Genomic DNA, 9018 nt, shown 5'->3' on the forward strand with positions numbered 1-9018 from the left:
TATAAGACACTCTTAATCTCACAAAACAAGCTGAGGGTTGCTGGAGCCACGGGGTAGGGAAAGGGTGGTTGGGTTATGGACATTCAGGAGGGTATGTACTCTGTTCAGTCTGTGAAGTGTATAAATCTGGCAATTCACGGACCTGTACCCCTGGCGCTAATAATACATTATATGTTAATAAAAAATAAAAAATTAAAAAAAAAACAGAAAACAAAATAAAATTAAATTAATTTGTATTTAAAAAAACAAAAAACAAAAAAAAGAAGTGTGGCCCTGAGACTGATGAAAACCCAGAGGAAAGGAAATCTGAAAGAAAGTAGTTTCTTGAAGAGAGAGGAAATATAGACTTCCCTGGCATAAGCCAGCTTTATCTTATTTCCTTCTTTTGTAAAAGAAGATCTATCACTTCATATGTGTTGTTCACTGTCTGTGTATTCACAAAATGAGTGTTCGCCTAACATACATTCAAAATCCATAACTCCTTTGGGGGAAAACTCATTATTCGATATTCAGAAAATCCAACTGTTGAAGTTTATTTTCAAGAAGAGATGACCACTGAGGCATAAATAAAGCATAACTTTTATGCTAAGTCCAAATAAAATAAAAATGATTTTTTAACCTGATAGCAGAAGATGATCTCCCAATTTCCTCCTAAATTTAAAAAAAAAAAAATGCTGTATCTTCTTTTAATTCTATTTCACACACTGCAGAGGCCCCTGTTCTCTTTCTCTGCGTCTTTCTTTTCCTTTCTCCAGTGCTGTCTATAACACACCTAATAAGAAGACACTCTTAGGCAGTAATTCTTGCACCTCAAGATGAAGGTTAGCAATTTTCTCAAGGGAGCAAGAGCATGGGAACAGGTATAATGTTCCAGATAGTGCACAATTTTTTTTTCTCCTTAAGAACAGAAGTTCTCTTACAAATAAATTTTGCTTCGCTTTTTAAAAAAAGATTTTATTTTTTTTGAGCAGTTTTATGTTGGCAGAACAACTGATTAGAAGGTACAGAGATTTCCCATATACCCTATGCATATATGCATATACTCCCCCATTATCAATATCCCCCGCCAAAGTGGCACATCTGTTAAAACTGATGAAGCTACATTGACGACACATCATTATCGCCCAGAGTCTATAGTTTTCAATGGAGTTCACTTTTAGAGTTGTACATTCTGTGGGTTTGGACAAATTTAAAATGACATGTATCCACCTTACGGAGGAGTTTCATTGCCCTAAAAATCTTCTGTGCTCTGCCTGTTCATCTCTTCTGCCTCCCAACCCCTGGCAACCACTGATCTCTTTATTGTTGCTGTAGTTTTGCCTTTTCCAGAATGTCATAGAGTTGGAATCATACAGTATGTTGCCTTTTCAGATTGGCTTCTTTCACTTTGTAAGATTCATTTCAGTTTCCTTCATGTCCTTTAATAGCTTGAGAGCTCATTTCTTTCTTCTTCTTCTTTTTTATTAACATATAATGTATTATTTGTTTCAGGAGTACAGGTCTGTGATTCATCAGCCTTGCACAATTCACAGCACTCACTATAGCACATACCCTCCCCAGTGTCCATCACTCAGCCACCCCATCCCTCCCACTCTCTTCCCTTCCAGAAACCCTCAGTTTACTTCCTGAGATTAAGAGTCTCTTAAGGATTGCCTCCCTCTCTGGTTTCATCTTGTTTCATTTTTCCTTCCCTTCCCCTTTGATCCTCTGTCTTGTTTCTCAAATTCCTCGTATCAGTGAGATTGTATGATAATTCTCCCTCTCTGAGTCACTTATTTCGCTGAGCACAATACCCTCTAGTTCCATCCACATCGTTGCAAATGGAGAGCTCATTTCTTTTTAACACTGAATAATATACCAGTGTCTGGATGTACCACAGTTTCTTTGTCTACTCACCTAATGAAGGAACTCTTCCTTGTTTCCAAGGTTGGGCAATTATAAATATAGCTGTTAGAAACATCCATATGCAGGTTTTTGTGTGGACATACTTTGTCAATTTCTTTGGTAGATCCCAAGGAGCACGCTTGCTGGATCACATGGTAAAAGTATGTTTACTTTTATAAGAAACATCCAAACTCTCTTCCCAAATGGCTGTGTGGTTTTGCATTCCCACCTGAATGAATGAGAATTCCTGTTGCTCCGCATCTTCTGTGATGTGATGTCAGTGTGCTGGATTTTGGCCATTCCGAAAGGCGTGTAGTGGTATCTCATGGTTTCAATTTGTATTTCCCTAATGACATAGGGTGCTGAACGCCTTTTCATATGCTTGTTTGCCATCTGTATGTCTTCTTTGGCGAGGTGTCTATTAAGATCTTTGGCCCTTTTTTAATCTGGTTGGTTGGTGTCCTATTGTTGAGTTTTAAGGCTTTGTGTATTTTGGATAACACTCCTTAATCAGATGTGTCTTTTGTAAATACTTTCTCCCAGTCTGTGGCTTGTCATCTCATTCCTTTGATTCTTTGCTTTTTAAAGTAAACCGAAGTCTTTAACTTTCTTAGCATCATAAACTAGTAAGGGGGAAACGGCTGCCTATAAGAAAAATTGAACCTAAAAAAGGAGGATCCCTAAACTTACAGTGTGGCAGTTAATACTCTAATGCCTTTTGTACCGAATTTACAGTGTCCTGTTAACCATAGGTCACTAATGCTCATAGGTCTCTTCTAGACAGGAGGTTTCAGGTACTTTCCTGCCTTAAAACACTCGTTTGAAAATTTCTTCATGAGTCACAAGTTTGGAAGTCAAAATGTTCTTTATCACAGAAAGAAGTTGTAAGTGATGGTTATATTTCCTGGGCAGCTCACAAAAGCCTAGTGAGCTTAAAGTTGGTTCAGTGACAGTTTCCACCCCTGTACTGGCCCAGGGCCTGGAATCAAACCCCACCTCACTGCTTACTGGTTCTGTGACATTGGGGTATATGGATACACACTCTGTAAGATATAATCATAGTACTTATTTCATAGGGCTGTTACAAAGAGGCTCATTGTTCATTGCACTTAAAACTTGGCCTGGCCCATGATGGGTACTGTGTAAGAATTAGCTACTATTGGCTCACTTTTGTGGACTACAGAATGAATGATGGAAATGGGAAGTCTGGGTCCTAAAGCAAGGACCTACCTTGTCTGATTTCAATACATTCACTAAATGGTATAATTATTGACTTCCTTGTCTGTCTCCCACATGGGACTCTAATGTCTTACCTGAGCTTGTCACAGCAGTGTAAGCATAAAACTGGAAGCATAGTGAGAGTTCAATAAATGGTAATGAGTAATGAATAGTAGCAGTGGCTGTTGCAACAACAGATACTCAATAAATATTTATGCATAGAAGATCCAGGAGTGAGGAGAAGGAGGAAAAGAATGTTCTTCCTCTGCTTTGAACATAGTGCCAACTTCAAGACTCTCAGAATGGGTGCAATTTCTGCAATTTCTCTTGGGCGTCTCCCTAGTCTTTCTCTCTCGATTCTTTCTCTCCCTTCTTTTCCTACCTTATAGTGTCCAGCCGCCCTGCACTACAGATTCTGACATCATGTTGTTTTCATTCTCCCTCAGTATTCTCTCTCTGGCCTGCTATGCCCCCAAACTGCTCCAAACTTCACAATTACCCTTCTTCTCCCCTACCAGTGAAAATTGCTCTTCCTTCATAGCAGCCAATCTCAGCTAACTTTTAAAGGATAAGTATCTTACACAGATTCACACTCGTGTGTGTAAAAACCCAAGAGTCCTTAATGCTCCAAGAGATTTACATTTTTCAGAACTGCAGTGATTATTCATTTAGTTGTGTGTTGAAGTGAAATGAGAGGAGGGTGCTTTGGGGGAGGATGGAACATGCGGTTGGGAGCTGCCAAATAGCCAACCTTCTCCGGGGTCACTTTCCTACAGAGCTTTGGACTTTCATTTTTCATCTTTCCACTACTAAAGTTACAGTACCCAACTGTTTAAAAATTGCCCCCATTCCTCTCCCCATCAGCATCTGCCCATAGTGTTGTTAAGAAAGACTCCCAGTTTGGGCGGGGGAGAGTGGAAAATGGGCTAAGGGACAGAGCTAGGGATTTTATGTATAGTCTCAAGCTTGAGAAAATAGGGACAGAAATTTATTATTGTTCAATTCTCCACGGGTGCCCCACATTTCTGTACATCTTGCAAGCAGAGGCAATGGCTGCTTTTGTTCTGGAATATCTTTTCAAGGGTATTTGTATTGAAAACAGCCTTGGAAGACAGAGATACGGTCCCTCTATGGAGCAAAAAGCAGGTTCGTTTACTGTCCAGAATAACAAAGAGAATGTGAACAACGTTCACACGGACTTACTTATCGTTACAAAAGATTCAGTTACCGAAGCTCAGAGCTCCTGTCTTGTAATGTACCCCATTGCCTGTGAAGGGATCATCTAGCTCTCTTCATGCCACTCTGTGGAAACTGAGACTCAGGGAACAGGCACAAATGCTGACACTCTGGCTCATGTTATTGCTGTGAGTAATGCACTGTCCTTTGTCTCTGGTCCGGGGGTTTTGTGCCTTCTGCCAGCATCCATGAAACTGTGTCCGCTTGTGAGCTTGGGAATAGTGTAAAATCTCAGATGCTTTATAATTCTTGACAACTATTATGTCTACAGATGAAAAAAATTCACAACTGTATCCCTCCAAGCCTGAACAGAAATCTCCAAGAGTAAATGAATTTCTTTTTTTTTTTTCCTTTTTCAGTTGAAATAGAGTTGACACACATTGTTATATTAGTTTCAGGTGTATAACGTAGTGATTCAATAGGTTAATATGTTATGCTCTTCTCCCCACAATCCAAGAGTACATTAGATTCTTAAGGGAATTGTAATAACTTTCCCATGAAACTAAATGCATTATTAATTAATTTTTCTATGCCAGTTCTTTTACATATTTGCTAATATGATTTTTTATGTGAAACTAGTACCAGTGGAAATCAATGTTCTCTGCTAATAAGATGCAGACTTTATACATGCTTACAGTTTTGTATCAACAATCTGAGGAGTGGCTTGATGCCAGCACTGCCCCTTGAGGCTCTGAGTGCTGTTGTGTTTAGAGGCTGGGGGGAAAGGGAGGATGCATGTTTAGTTTTCATTTCCTTGACCTCTGTCTGTGTGTACATAGAGAAATCAAATCTGGATAGCCTCTATTTTTTTAAAATTTTACTTATTTATTTGACAGAGATCACAAGTATGCAGAGAGACAGGCAGAGATAGAGGAAAGGAAGCAGGCTCCTTGCCAAGTAGAGAGCCCAATGCAGGGCTCGATCCCAGGACCCTGGGATCATGACCTGAGCTGAAAGCAGAGGCTTTAACTCACTGAGCCACCCAGGTGCCCCTCTATTTTTGGCAAGGATAAGAACAACTCTACTCCATGCTAATCCTGATGATCATTGCCCACCTCCTTCCAAAACCTATTTAAAAAAAATTTTTTTAAAGATTTTACTTGCTTATTTGAGAGAGAGAAAGAAAACACAAACAAGGGGAGCAGCAGGCAGAGGGAGAAGCAGGCTTCCCGATGAGTAAGGAGCCTGATGCAGGACTTGATCCCAGAACTCTGGGATCATGACCTGAGCTGAAAGCAGAGGCTTTAACTCACTGAGCCACCCAGGTGCCCCTCTATTTTTGGCAAGGATAAGAACAACTCTACTCCATGCTAATCCTGATGATCATTGCCCACCTCCTTCCAAAACCTATTTAAAAAAAATTTTTTTAAAGATTTTACTTGCTTATTTGAGAGAGAGAAAGAAAACACAAACAAGGGGAGCAGCAGGCAGAGGGAGAAGCAGGCTTCCCGATGAGTAAGGAGCCTGATGCAGGACTTGATCCCAGAACTCTGGGATCATGACCTGAGCTGAAAGCAGATGCTTAACTGACTGAGCCACCCAGGTGCCCTCCAAAATCTATTTAAAGACGTGTTCCTCAAAATTATATTTGTCTTTCCTTGAGGGAGAATAGAAATACTGATTACTTACAAATGGAAAACTGGCAAAAATGTGTCCTATAAGTCACCTGTCAGAAAGGGAGTTTGAAAAAATAAGAGAAATTCAATCTTTCCAGTCATAGTATTTATACCTTTAGTGAAATGAGCTAATTCATTTATTATTTATATTATTCCTGTGCAGGGTGAATTCTTAGGACAAATTAAAAATGGTCATAAAAACTAAAGTATATTTTTCTTTCCTTTACCTGCTCACACAGCCCTTCTGTCAAATTTATTCCGTGCAACACACATGTCTCTTAAGAGGTTGCAAATGAAATCACGTTCTAAGGTCTACGTTGTTCAGTAATAGACTTAGGGTAAAGAGGCTGGTATCCATATTACCAGCTCACTGTCCTTTGTTGCATTTAAAAGTACAAGGATCTACTTACCACCAATAGATGAAAGGAGACCTGACTTGCTGACACCCCAAGTCTGAGCAGATAGGGATTTAGGGAGGGGAAAGTGGGCCCCGCTTAGACATTCTGAATATATAAAAGACAGTGTTTCCCCATTACTTTAAGTCATGCCCTTCCCAGCCCCCAACTTCCTATCCCTCATCTTCAAATAAAATTTCTCTATCCTGTAACTCTTAACTTTAGACAAATGTGTTAAGAGAAAGTAAAAGGAAAGAGAAATAGGAGAAAAGTCAAAGTTTTCTGCTTCTCCATATATTCTTCTGGAATAAAGTATCTTGAAAATGAAATTCCCATATATACGATGCTCAATTGTCTCATTTTAATGCAAATTTTGATGAAAAATTAAAATTACAAGATATTCACACAGCAACATAAAATAGTTATCTCAATTAATACATTTGGTATGATATTATAATCATTATAATGTTTTTAAGGATTTTAGGGGTAAAGGAAAGGGAAGGGAGTACATTGTCTAGAAAATCATGAACTATGTGAGTTTGAAATGTATCTTAAAGGACATCTGGTATGGTCATCTCATAATGCTTGAATCCTTCCATACTGTACTGGCTAAGTGTACATACATACACATTGGTGTCTTTATCATATAAATAGATTTTTTAAAATGTGATTCCCTTACCTCTATAAGTTGTTTCGTAATGCAATAAATCCTTTCTTAGAAGAGATTGCGGATGCAGGGGGTGGAAAACAATGATGTGAGTTGAATCTTTTTTTGTTGTTGTTTAAGTAGTCTCTGGGTCCAACATGGAGCCCAATGCAGAGCTCGAACTCAGAACCCTGAGATCAAGACCTGAGCTGAGATCAAGAGCGAGACACCTAACTGACTGGGCTATCCATGTACCCCTGAGGTGGCTTACATCTTAATCAATGAGTAAGTTACTTAAGTCTGTGAGCAACTGCCCTTATAAAGAAGATTGCTATATCTCTTAGCAATGTGTTCAAAGGGGGACATTAAGTGATATCTATGATAGTTCTTGGGAAGCACTGATGTCCAATGCCACTTATATTTACAAAGATTGGAAAAGTCCACCTGGATATATACACATCAAATTCAGTAAACAATTGAGTCTTCATTGAAAGTTTGTGCTTTTTATTTTTTTAAATTATTTTTTAATAAGAGTTTTTTAATTTTTTATAAGCATATAATGTAACCATTTGTATGTCTTCATTGGAGAAGTGTCTGTTCATATCTTCTGCCCATTTTTTTTTATATGATTGTCTGTTTTGTGTGTAGAGTTTGAGAAGTTCTTCATAGATCCTGGATATCAACCTTTTGTCTGTACTGTCATTTGCAAATATCTTCTCCCATTCCATGGGTTGCCTCTTTGTTTTGTTGACTGTTTCCTTTGCTGTGCAGAAGCTTTTGATCTTGATGAAGTCCCAAAAGTTCATTTTCGCTTTTGTTTTCTTTGCCTTTGGAGACATATCTTGAAAGAAGTTGCTGTGGCTAATATCAAAAAGGTTACTTCCCCTGTTCTCCTCTAGGATTGTGATGGATTCCTGTCTCACGCTGAGGTCTTTTATCCATTTCAAGTTTATCTTTGTGTATGGTGTAAGAGAATGGTTGAGTTTCATTCTTCTACATATAGCTGTCCAATTTTCCCAGCACCATTTATTGAAGAGACTGTCTTTTTTCCACTGTATATTTTTTCCTGCTTTGTCGAAGATGATTTAACCATAGAGTTGAGTGTCCATAACTGAGCTCTTTACTCTGTTTCACTGGTCTATGTGTCTATTTTTATGCCAGTACCATGCTATCTTGGTGATCACAGCTTTGTAGTAAAGCTTGAAATCAGGTAACATGATGCCGCCAGTTTTATTTTTGTTTTTCAACATTTCCTTAACAATTCGGGGTCTCTTCTGATTCCATACAAATTTTAGGATTATTTGCTCCAGCTCTTTGAAAAATACTGGTGGAATTTTGATCAGAATGGCATTAAAAGTATAGATTGCTCTAGGCAGTATAGACATTTTAACAATGTTTATTCTTCCAATCCAAGAGCATGAAATGGTCTTCCATCTTTTTGTGTCTTCTTCAATTTCTTTCATGAGTGTTCTGTAGTTCCTTGAGTACAGATCCTTTACCTCTTTGGTTAGGTTTATTCCCAGGTATCTTATGGTTCTTGGTGTTATAGTAAATGGAATTGATTCTCTCATTTCCCTTTCTGTATGTTCATTGTTAGTGTATAAGAAAGCCGCTGATTTCTGTACATTGACTTTGTAGCCTGCCACATTACTGAATTGCTGTAAGAGTTCTAGTAGTTTGGGGATGGAGTCTTTTGGGTTTTCCATAAAGAATCATATCATCTACGAAGAGAGAGAGTTTGGCTCCTTCATTGCCAATTTGGATACATTTTGTTTCTCTTTGTTGTAGATTGCTGTTGCTAGGACTTCTAATACTATGTTGAACAAGAGTGGTGGGAGTGGGCATCCTTGTCGTGTTCATGATCTCAACGGGAAGGCTGTGAGCTTTTTCCCATTGAGGATGATATTTGCTGTGGGTCTTTCATAGATAGATTTTATGAAGTTCAGGAATGTTCCTCTATCCCTATACTTTGAAGTGTTTTAATCAGGAACAGATGCTGGATTTTATCAAATGTTTTTTCTGC

This window comes from Mustela putorius, unplaced genomic scaffold (assembly GCF_011764305.1).
Source record: "Mustela putorius furo isolate JIRA1106 unplaced genomic scaffold, ASM1176430v1.1 tig00000721_pilon_pilon_pilon, whole genome shotgun sequence".
NCBI classification, from domain to species: Eukaryota; Metazoa; Chordata; class Mammalia; order Carnivora; family Mustelidae; genus Mustela; species Mustela putorius.